General features: G+C 39.8%; 2 long non-coding RNA genes across 5 annotated transcripts in view; one reads left to right on the top strand and one right to left on the bottom strand.

The window, feature by feature from the left end:
- LOC140605303 (uncharacterized) overlaps nt 1-9,463 on the top strand; it is a 122,093-nt gene extending 112,630 nt beyond the window's left edge. For 2 of the 4 annotated variants that reach the window (XR_012007998.1, XR_012007997.1), the window contains 2 exons: nt 8,831-8,929; nt 9,257-9,463. This is a non-coding gene — a long non-coding RNA (uncharacterized lncRNA). Of the gene's footprint in view, nt 1-8,471; nt 8,530-8,830; nt 8,930-9,256 lie in introns of all 4 variants that reach the window. The other 2 variants (XR_012008002.1, XR_012008004.1) reach the window with 2 other exon arrangements.
- Nucleotides 1-12,533, bottom strand: part of LOC140605304 (uncharacterized) — a 101,616-nt gene that overhangs the window by 48,809 nt on the left and 40,274 nt on the right. The gene's annotated exons all lie outside the window — the stretch shown is intronic.

Below are 12,533 nucleotides of genomic sequence, written 5' to 3' on the forward strand. Positions count from 1 at the left end.
TCCCTCTGTTTCTCCCTCTGCTTCTCCCTGTGTTTCTCAAGAATAAATAAATAAAATCTTAAAAAAAAAAGCTTCCTTCTATTATATTGTGATCAGACAATACCTCAAGTTTACAGATGAGCTCTGTGTGGCCACTACAACCAGAGTTCACTTAGGTTAAACTCTGATCCAAACATCTAAGAAATCTAGGAGCAGGTGAAATCAGCATTGTGGAATTTGGTAGGAGGGAAAAAGTTGTCGCTACACATTCAGCAGAATGTCACCTTCTTCCTACTGTAACAGAAGTCCGCAGTCATGCTTTCTAAGTAATTAGAGGATTGAGTCATTATATCTTGGCATGATTATTCTTTCTTTTATATAAATATGGCCTCTAAATTAAGAAAAAATAGAAAAAAAAGAAAAAAATAGTTTTTGTAGAAATAAAGGAAATAGCATCTACTGAGCTCATAACATGTATCCAGGATTTTAACTTCCACCCCTTGTTTAATTCTAAAACATTATTTTCATTCTATAGCTGACAAAAGCGAGCCAGGCAATATAAACACATAGCCCTAGCTGGGGACATGCAAGCTGTGTCTAAAGTCTGGGTCTAAAGTCCATTCTCCTTCCATAGACTCTTTTTAAGGAAGGCACCCTATAATTCACTCTGTTTTTAGAGTCATTCACTGCTTTAGGTAAGTGCTGACGTATTGGCATAAATGCTAGATCACAACTTCAGTTTTACAAGAAATGTATCTTTCATTTGCTATAAATCAAAGTTCTTTATCTTTGCCTTCATTCTTCTGTTTGGTAAAAATTTGACCTCAGATAATTGAAGATGTCCTCAATTCTGGGCATCCCCATTCCTGAGGTGGCCCACAGATCTTGGGCGATTGATGAGTGTGAAAACTGGTTATTACCTGTGCAGGCTGGCTCTGTCCCATCTCATCAGACCACACAGGTTGTAGCTATGTCATGCAGAGTTCAGGACATTCTCAGTGTGGCTCAACGTCTGATAATTCCTTGATCTTCCCTGGGACTCAGGAAAATTTGTTTGATTTTCTACTCCACACTAGGTCAGGGGACGCCCTGGAGGCTGGCTCTGGCCATGCTGCTATATTTCTCTAACAATCTTAACACTACAGGACTGCATGTATGTGGATGGGGTTTGTTGAGAACAGGGGGATTTTCTTTCTTTCAAGCCTTCTTCTCTTGAATATTTATACTTATTTGGGTCTTCAGTTACTTTTCCCTCATCCTCAGTACAGAAGCTTTGAGGTCTAAGGAGAGGAGAGTGGGTGGAATGCCTGGGTGGCTCTATTGATTAACATCTGCTTTCTGCTCAGGTCATGATCCTGGAGTCCCCAGGATCCAACCCTGAGTTGGGCTCCCTGCTGGGAACTCTGCTTTTCCCTCTCCCTCCGCCCCTCCCTCTCTCATGCTCTCTTCCTCAATCTCACTCACTTTCTCTCTCTCTTAAATATGTGGAGGCCGAGAAAAATTAAGACCATTGCCTTTGTCAACAGGGGCCCAGGACCCATGATTGGGTCCTGCAAAGGATCCTCTGAAAAAGGGGGAAATGTGGGACCCAGGAAATCTAACAAAAATCCCCTACCCCTGGACAAGCAGAGCAGGACTAACTCCATTTTGTGCTACCCCTGCCATCTCATGTAAAACCCCCCACACCACCTGCCTGTAGTTTAAGGCACTCCCTCACCCGAGTTTAGCTATTAAGCACACCCTTATCAGAAACCAGCACACTTAGGAATGCGGGACCTCTGACCTTTAACCAGCCAAGGAATGAGAACCCCTCTTTTGCCCGCCAAACCTGTGCGCCAATTCTAACCAGAATAATAGGCTAGTTCAAATGGTCACTATAAGGTAAATCGTAATTCAATTGGCCACCTGCGTGTGGACCAACATGACTGTGCAACTTTCTGCGTATGTTACAATCTCATTGGCCACTGGCCCCTATAACCCTGCTGTGCTTCTTAGTCTCGGGGTCCAAGCCTCTGCTCTGCTGTATGGAGTATACTTGGACCCAAGCTTGAGCTTGTAAATAAACCCTCGTGTGTTTGCATTGGTGTCGGCTCCTTGGTGGTTTCTCGGATTCGCAATCTTGGGCACAACAAAATACATAAATAAAGTCTTTAAAAAAAAAAAAAGGAACAGAGGATGGGTTAAGGTACAGGAAAGGGAAATATTCTCTCTGTTAAATGACACATTCTTTCAAATCATTTTTATTATATGAAGAGTGGCATTGGCTCTCTTAAACTGGCTTGACCGTAACAACTCTTCCTGGAGGCAATGAATGCCCACTTAGAGTGTTGGAAAAACTGGGCTTGTATATACTGTGAAATATTAGATATAGCATCCCTCTATGCTGAGCATATAATCAACACTCAGTAAATATTTAATTGAGGTAAATGAAATACTATAAAAGAGGTCATATATTTGCCGGCCTAGACAAGTTCAGAGCAGGGTCCTCAGGAAATGGGACATTGATAGACACATTTTGGTGGTAGAAGAAGAAAGAATCTGCAATTTAGTAGAACACGTGGAAATACACAATATAACACTTCTGTGCATAAATTTCATTTGTCTCAGTACAAAGGAATGGATTCAGGGCACCAGTAGCCCCACTTCTTCAGAGACTCATTGCCTTCTTGGTTGTTAGTCCTCTACTCATATCAAAATTTGATACAATTTACTTTAGCAATAAAACTAATTTGCATAAACATGTTAACTCCCAAGTCATTTGAACTTTAGCATTTTTTTCTTTAGTGTTGAAATGAAAGGTTTGTATCTTTAATAAAAGATTTTCATGTGTTGGAGTGGTAGTCTGAGAGATATTATTAGGGCTGGAACGGACTTCTTGTTTCAAAAATTATGCTGTACCTGAGACTTGCTTTAAAATTAAATATACTTCAGTAATTATAGTTTATATGTGGTGGTTCTGGTAGAGGAGGGGGGTGGAGGAAACTGGAGAGTGAAAAGCCTAGAGTCATCCCACTTGCTTCTTTCCTTTCACATCAGTTAACTGTAGTTTCTTTTCTTTTTTTTTTTAATTTTATTTATTTATTCATGACAGATAGAGATTGAGAGAGAGCGAGGCAGAGACACAGGCAGGGGGAGAAGCAGGCTCCATGCAGGGAACCTGACATGGGACTTGATCCCGGGTCTCCAGGATCACACCCTGGGCCAAAGATGGTGCCAAACCACCAAGCCACCAGGGCTGCCCCTATAGTTTCTATCATTCATTCATTTATCCAGATACTTATTGCTAGGTATTGTTGCTAGCATTCAGAAACAAGATTGGTAAACGGTGGTCTCGACCTGGGAGAACTTACCGGCTAGTGACAGAGACAGATGTGTGAACACAAATTTCAATAGAAAGTAGGTCATGGGATAGAGATCTGAACAGAGTGCTACACCATCCCGTTGGAAATATAGCCATGTTTAGGAAAACTAAGAATGTTTTCTAGATGCATCTGGGTGGAGTCTTGAAGAATGAATGTGTTTCTAGGTGAGGGAGAGAGGGAAAGAGAAGAGGGACACACCACGAAGAAGAAACTGTGTGCAAAGACAAGGGTTATGAAAATAAATCGTGCGTGTTTAGGGAAGGCATAACTAATTTGATGTGGCTGGACCATGGGCAGTATGGCAGGTTATAAGACCAAAAATGTAGGTTGGTGTGCATTTAAAAAGGGCTTAATAGTCCACATCAATGACATTAACTTCATTCTGTGGACAATAAAAAAGACCTCAAAAGTTTTTAAGCAGAGAAGTGACATGAGCAGGTATACATTTTAGGAAAGGTTGTACTCAAAGTGTGTAAGGGATGGTTTAGAGGGAGAAGGTGGTAGAGGCAGCAAGACAAGTTCACACAGGAGCCAGAAGAGAAGTGCTTAAAACAAAACAGTTTCAGAGAACATATGAAGAAAGATTTGGAAAGAGCGTAAAGAATTAGAATAAAAAGGACTTGGTTTGAAAGGGTCTCTTTTCTTAATTTGGGTTCTCTGAGCAAACCTGAGATGAGGACCTGAGTGGATGAAGTACCTGTGTGCTGGTAGGGGAACAAGATGTGACAGCGATGGATGCAGCCAGCAAATAGCACGCCATCACCAAGTGTGACCACAGCCACATCTCCCAGGGAAACCCTGCAGAGCCAAGCAAAACACATTCCTCAGAAGGATCATACTGTAGAGGGAGGGATTAGGGCACTTAATATTTATTTCTTCTTACCTTCAAGTGGGAAAATGGGGAGGCAAAAGATACACCACATTTGTTTGTAGAGTGAATAGGATGCACGAAAGTGTCAAAACAAGTCTAAAAGCTGTTAAAGTTATTGCTGAGGACAAAAATGAAAGTGGTTGCTTAAGAAATAAGACCAAAAAAATTAACAATTATTTTTTTGGAGAATTTCGACCAAAAGAAATAATTGGTTGAGAGAGAGAGATTGAAGATGAGAGAGTCTTGTGATAACTAAGGGAAAACAGTTTCCAGAAATGTTGGAAGTGCATGGGATCAAAACCACAGCTTTGGCCACTGGCAGTAGATCCAAGAGAATAGGATGGACATTTCTCCCTCTGAAGTGAAATGGAGAGAAGGAAAGATGGGCGGGTATGAACACATTTTGAGGTACAGGGAGGTCCACTGAAGGAGCTCGTGTCTAGTGGTTTCTTTCTTTCTTCTTTCTTTCTTTCTTTCTTTCTTTCTTTCTTTCTTTCTTTCTTTCTTTCTTTCTTTTCTTTCTTTCTTTCTTTTTTTTTTTTTTGTCTAGTGGTTTCATTTTATGTTCAGTAATGTATATAGATGAACCTAAGAGAGAGACTTGTCTAAGTCACAGACAAGATGTATGAGAGCTGAAAATTATCTATTCATCACTGTATCTTCAGTGTCCAGCAGTGTGCGTGGAAAATAGCAGACTCTCAGAAAATAAGTTATTAAGTTGCATGAATAAATTAAAAGTGGGGCATTCTATCACAGTAGGAGGAGTCAGAAATATGTGGGTTCAAATCCCACCTTGCTGCATCGCATTGAATAAATTACTTAGGTGTGCATTCTTAGGACTCTCATGAAAATTAAATGAATGAATGAATGCATAATATTTGATACACAGCAAAATAAAAGTAATTATATATTATTTGTATTCTGCTTATTATCTTAATGCTCAAAATAGTCAGTATCCTTGATATTGGGATATGCACTTATCTCTTTATTTTAAAGAGAAGGCATTTGTAAAGATTGTAAAGGAAGGCATATATTAAAGTTTAGCTTTTTAGTAGATGCCTCTTTAGTGTTATAATTTTCTACAGTAAAGCAAGAGTGAATTATTTGAACAATCCCCTCCTAATGTAAAATATATTTTCTCATCCTATTAGAATTAAAAATTGCATCCAAAATTTGAAAAGGAGGTTACCCAATGTTGTTGGATTTTAGAGCTTCCCTAAACGTAACCCGGTGCCAGGAGGGAGAGTTAATACCACAGAAAACAGAATTAATATACAGCAGGTTTCTGAGAAGTTTGAGAAAGGACAAAAATCAATAGAGTGAGGTTTAATCAAGATAAATGGAAAGCAATTGACTAGGGAAAGACGGAACCTGAAGAAAAAGAATTAAAAAAGAAGTGAAAGCCAGAAAATTATAGGTTTGGAGTCATTAATGTGGTGGGAAAAGCACTAAGGTGATAGTCATCAATGAATTTGATGTGGAGCAACATTGAGGGGCTACTGAGAAAAAGGGTGCATGTCCAATGAGAAATTATTAACTGACATGTTGTATATATGACCTGGGAAATAACCATCTTTTCTTTTCCCTACAGTGATGAGTCCAAATATAAAATACAATATTCCATTTTTCTATGGCTCTTAGCTTGTATTCCTTGAAATGGCTTTGAGATATTTTTAAAAATACAACAAAAATACCCCCCCCCCCCCGCCCTGATCCACCTGGAGAATTATAAGGCTTGTCAGATCACACTGGATCACTCCTCTTCCTCACACATGCCACATCTCATCATCCTGTACCTTTCCTTTTTTCTTTCCGCTGCCTGGACCTACCTTACTCTGGTTCTAGATATTCAATTCATTCTTTCCTCCAAGCTAGCCTCAAATGTAATCTTACATTGGTGAAGACTGTTTTGGATTCTGCTGCTGTTTCCAAAATGCCATGCTGCCTTCCATTTGATTTTCCCATCCTGAGAAGCAGGACAGGGTTGGAGGAAAGAACTAGGACAGGAGAGAAAGTTGAGGGCCAGTGGGTTAACTTGGACAAGACCGAGTCTAGAGATTCAGATTTCAGAATCATCTACATTGAAGAAAGCCCCAATAGACATGGTCATGAAGTAGAAGGCACACTCTATGAGAGATGTTTTGCACAATATGGAGACATTTGGGGAGATGAATGACCTCCACAGATCTCCTTGAAATCATATCACTAGATCTCTGCACCAGTTATCAACGTATTGCCTACCAGCTCAGGTGCATGAAAAGGGGGGCCAGAATGTAAAACTAGATAGCTAACATCATTCACTTAGCGGTTCTTTCTTGGAACATGAATTTAATACTTCATCAAGGAGCAAGAGATGGGGTGTACCCTTGCCAGGAGACACAAGAGTACCAGGAATGTTGCTCCTTCTCTAACACTGCATGACATAGAAGGTGTTGGCGTTGGCTGGCACTGCACCAGGAAAGGGCTCTGTGGAAGGTTGAGGGCCCTGGCATTCGCGTCATATGATCCAGCGGATCCTGTGATACTATGGGTGTTAATGGTAGGGAAAGATTCAATGTGAATTTCATGGTAAGCCCCAGTGAGAAAATACTAACACAGTCCCTGGAATTTGAAGCAGGGCCATGTAGCAAAGAGTTATGTCACTTTAGAGACGCTTCCTGGCATGTTACTGAGCCCTGGTGGAGACTGAAAACTTGATCACGCGGCATCAAATGACTACTGTATCTAGAACTGTTCATTGAGAGCTGCATTATGTTGGATCAGCAGAGTCAGAAAGTCTGGCGAGCCTAGTAGCAGGCGATCACAAGATGGGAAAGTACATCTGGAAGAGTCCCTAAAGGGCCAGAGGACATGAGCAAGCTGAAAAAACAGGTCTCCTAGACACCTGTACCAGGAACACACCCCAGCCCTTTTGGGGCCCACTCCCATGGGCATATGGCAGGTCCTGTGTAAGTGGAGGCAGAAGGAGGAAAAAGCCCGTTTGGTTTATGAAGGAGTCTGGGTGGTGTGTGTGAAAGCTGAAAATGGCTGGCAGCTACATGACAGCCACATTCAAAGGTGGCTTTGAACACAGCTCGGAGAGCCAATCCTCCCTGCGAGCAGAGCTGTGAGCAGCGCATTCCACTCTTTGTGACATGAGAATATTTGTATATTCTGGAGTAGGTTAAAGCTCCTTTGTCTATTTGTAGCACTTCGGCAAGTTGTGGTGTAAAGAATAATTAAATTCTCTCTCTATAACAAGCACTGCCCTCTTCCTCGAATTGTACTGGATTCACAGCACAAATTCATGTAGGTGGCTTAAGTTAGAGTAAAACAAAGATTAGTGTGAATATACGAAAGTGTATCTTGGAAACGAATGCGCAGCAGGAACAATTGCGCCAGGGATAGAATGTCACTGGGGCTTTTGTCTCCTCTCTGCTCTTGCCTTTGCCTTCCATCACCCGTCCTCCTTCTCCTCTTCTTCTTCATCCTCCTCTTCCTCCCTCTTCCTCCCACTCTCCTTCTCCTCCTCTCCTCCCCTCCCGTTTCCTCCTCCTTTCCTTTCAGGGCTAGCCTCCCCTCCTATGCTCAATTCTGCTACTGAAGCTGTAAAACAGCGGTCATTAGCTCTCAAAGAATGTCTCTTCTGTGACCTTCTGATGATCTGAAATTGTATTCCCAAGTCCAATTGGCCTAGGGAAGAAGTTCATTGGCCCAACTATTTTTCACCCATGGTCCAATCAGCGATGGTCCATGAACTGGACTCATATAGTATCAAGTCATTGTTACCATGCAGATGAGGGGAGAAGTGAATGCTGTTAGGGCCAGGGTGGGGCCGGGGCAGAGGTGGCAGGGACATGGCTGTGTAGGCAGTCCATTTTATTAGATGCCTATTTGCTTTCATCTGGTGTGGACACTTCTTCCAAAATACTTGGCTCTTGGGATACCTGGGTGGCTCAGTGGTTGAGCATCTGCCTTTGGCTCAGGGTATGATCCTGGAGTCCCAAATTGGGCTCCCTGGCTGGAACCTGCTTCTCCCTCTGCCTATGTCTCTGCCTCTCTTTCTGTGTCTCTCATGAATAAATAAATACAATCTTTAAAAAAGTCACAAAATACTTGGTTCTTTACAAATATAAATGAATCGGATGATAGAAAGGCCCTGTTCTCAATAAACATGGCAGCTAAGGCTCTTGTTTCTAGGATTGCCCCACATGCCACCCCTGCTTGCAGAAATCACAGCTCTCAATCCTGCCACTGCCAATTCCTTCCACTTTCTGCAGATCCGTTTACTGGAATTGGGGAGTTTCCAGCTGGATACAGGGAATGGATTACTGGCAGGTAACTGTATGTCTTAGGCAACAACCTTGGACCTTTGCAGGATTGGGAGCCATTTTCTGATTGCTTCAAGGCCCAGACAATGGGAATGACCAAGGAACATTTCTACTTATTTTGGGGTGGGTGGGGCACAGCAGAGGGGGCTCACAGGTGTTCTGTCCAGTTCTCTTGGCCTTGTCATTGAGGGAGATTTATTATAGATTTAGTTAACTTTCACTACTCGTTTACAACACCGTGAGTTTTCACTTTCTTACTCTCTTAATGTTGTGAAAGTGGAAATGAGGCTGGTTTTCATCCCTAACAGGAGCCTTAAAAAGTGGGTATGGGTTACAGTCCACCATTGAACAGCTGGGGCTTGACCTGCATGGCCCACCTACACGTGGATGTTTTTCCCATCAATGCAGTAAGTACTGTAAATGTATGTTCTCTTCCTTATGATTTTGTTGTTAACATTTCTCTTCTCTAGCTTGCTTGATTGTAAGAATATAGATTATAATACATATACAAAACAAAATGTATTTTAATCAACTGCTTATGTTATTGGTAAGGCTTCCAGTCAACAGTCAACAACTGTTAGTAGTTAAGATTTTAGGGAGTGAAAAGTTTTATGTGGGTTTTTGACTGCCTCCTAGAGGGGGGTCGGGGCCCTTAACAACCCCACGTTATTCAAGGGTCAGCTGTACATAATTTCTTAACCAAAATATTTTCTTTTCTCTTATTTCGAAAACAGGTATCTACTGGAGTCCCTGGATGGCTCAGTTGGTGAAGCATCTGCCTTTAGCTCAGGTCATGATCCTGAGGTCCTGGGATCGAGTCCCACATTGGGCTCCCTGTTCAGTGGGGAGCCTACTTCTGCCTCTCTCTCTCTGCCTGCCCTTACCCTTGTGCTCTCTCTCTCTCTCTCTCTCAAATAAATAAAATCCTTGAAAAAAGAAAATAGATATTTACAATTTTTACTGGAGTCAGCACATACTTCAGGGCATACCTATAAGACAATGGAACAATGATCGCAGTGGAAAGCTTTGGTTATACCTTTAGACTATGGAGTTTTACTCTCTAATTTACTTTGTGAGAAATGTTTAGCTAACTGGAAAAGACTGCCTATTTTTCTATTAACCTGATTTGGTTTTTCTTTATATCTAATTTCTGAACAGTAGAGCACTTTTAAACATTATAATTAAAAATAAAATAGGCTAATTCAAAAATTTATGTATCATTAAAAATAACCAGAATATCCATCTGTTGTGGTTAAACATATAATTTGTTTTAAAATATGAATATGAGGAATATAGTAATTCAGAAAAGCAGCATGGGAAATAACTAAAAACATAATTCCAAATAGGCTTTCCCACCTATTAGTTTTAAAACCCTAGCAGGATATAAAAGGAAGTTAGTAATTAATAAAGTGTTGGAAAGAGTGGGTAGAGATTTAGTTAAGTAAATCAAGGAGAGGATTTTGAAATATGAATGAAACAGTGTCAACAGCATTTTATGGAAGAATATTAATAAAGGCTACTAAGTGAGTTCAGAAACATTTCGTGCATTTCAAGTGCTGTTGATTCCACTAGGTAATGATGCTCCATTATAAGAACAGTCAATATTTGGATGACACAAGATTAAACAATAGATTGTCTGAATTGGCCTTGCTCATTTGACTTGCAAGATAATGTCCCTTGAATTGAGAAGCATATATTAATATTCATTTTGAGTTTTGAAGTGCTAAATTAGGCTACAAATCCAGACTAAAATGTAGTAATGCAGATTTGGAAGCACGAAAACTGTTTAAGGGTCAGCAGACAAATAGTAAAACCCATGATAGCCAGTTTTAATTTCAACTGCTCTAGTGGAGCAACACTTGATAATGGGAATGAGAAATCCATAATAGAGAGAATTGGTAAGTGATATGTAGCAAAAGGAGAAATCAGATAAGGCTTTGACAGAGAAGATGATATTGTCAAAAAATCTTATGAAATAAAAATGAAGATTGCGAAGCATAATAATAAAACAAACAAATCTGGAACCACCACCCAAACTGAGCAAAAACATTTTTACCAGTGCCACTGAAGCTCCAAATATTTCTCCCAGTTAAATGTCTCCTTTGTCCTCCATTTCAGATTGGACTGAATTTTGTAATCATTCTCTTGCTTCTCCTTATAATTTTACCAGATACAAATGTATCTCTAAGCAATGCATGATTTGGTTTTGGAGTTTCTGAATTTTTAAAAATGATTCATAATATATGTGACTTTTTAAAATTGCCTCTTTCACTCAACATTTTAAAGATTCATTCACGTTGACATATGAACTTATAATCCATTAATTTTCACTGTTGGATAGGATTCCACTTTATGAATATGTCATAATTTATTTATCCATTCTTCTGTTGATGGGAATTGTTTTGTTTTGTTTTTACACTTTAAACAAATCATGAACAATGCTTCTGTAAACATGCTTATGTATATCTACCGATGCACATTTGTAAGAGTGTCTACAGAGCAGCACCATCTAATAGACTTTCTGTAATGATGGAGAACGCTCCACATCTATGATGTCCAATGTCACAGCCAATACCCACATGGATCTTTGAGTACCTACAATATGGCTGGTGCAACTGAGAAAATTAATTTTTATTTAATTTAAAATTTTTACATAATTGATTTTATGCATTTAATTTCTAAGAAAAATCAACGTATGGAGTGTTGAAAAAATTTATTTTGATGCAAAGATGAATGGAAAAAGAGGATAGTCCATGCCATAGAGTTTCCTCATATTTCTTTACTGGTGTTTTGCTTCTCTGATCGTATCTCTTCTTAAAAAAAAAAAACAACTGAAGTTTTTAGAACAGTTTTAGATTTACAGAAAAATTATAAAGGTAGCACAGAGAGTTCCCCTATGTCTCTCACCCAATGTGTTCTATTTCCAAGTCCCCCAAACTGACACAGTCACAAAGTGCCCAAGGAAACATGATGACTAAATTTAATGTGGTATCCTGGATGGCATCCTAGAACAGGAATAGGACTTTAGATTAGAATAGCACCTAAATTATAATATAGGTGAATATTAATAGGGTATGGACTTCAGTTAACAATCAATATTGGTTCAGTAATTATTAGCAAATGCACAATACTGATGTAAGATGTTGGAAATAGAAGACATTGTTTCTGATGACCTGGCCAATTTTGAGGAGTACTGGTCATGCATTTTGTATAGTGTCCTGCTATTGGGATTTTCTGGTGTTTTCCTCATAATTACACTGGAGTCATGGGTTTGGGGGAGGAAGACAACAGAGGAAGAGTGCCATTTTTTATCATATCATATCAAGGGTACATACTACAAATAACTATCAACACGACTTACCACCCACTGCTCCCGTTGACCTTGATCACCTTGATCATCGTCTGTAAGATTTACTCTTTACTCTGCCTCCCTGCACTTCCTTTCCATGCTGTACTTTTTGGAATGAAGTCACTATGTGTAGCCTACACTTACAGAGTGGGAATTCTTTGGAATTCTACAAGGGAGATTTGTCTTTTCTCTTCCATATGCTCTCATATTCAATAAATAGTATATATCAGTATGAACTCATATGCATACTTTTTTCTACGTTGGGAAATAATCTAATTTTGTGCGTTGCTCCTTATTCCAGCTTTGGCCATCAGTTGTTTCCTGTATCTCTGACACACCTCCATCAGAAAGAGAGACAGTGTGTGTTCCAGGTTCATCGTATATATTTCCTGCCCCAATTCTAGAATCAGTCATTTCTCTAAGGAGCCTGATTCCTTTTGTTGGAAAATCATATTAGAGACCAAGGTCTGGAACCATGTCTTCTCATTACCATGGGGCATTTTATTCTATTTATTTAAAATTCAAAATGACATAGGGTAAGGTGGCTAGTGGCTTCTGCATTGGACAGTTCAACTCTAGTCTTTATTCTTAGGAATAAGGTTATGTGACTACAGGATATGTAAATGCTCAACCTTACAAGATAACTCTTAATTGTTTTCTGA

Source organism: Canis lupus, chromosome 15, assembly GCF_048164855.1.
Source record: "Canis lupus baileyi chromosome 15, mCanLup2.hap1, whole genome shotgun sequence".
Taxonomy (NCBI): Eukaryota; Metazoa; Chordata; class Mammalia; order Carnivora; family Canidae; genus Canis; species Canis lupus.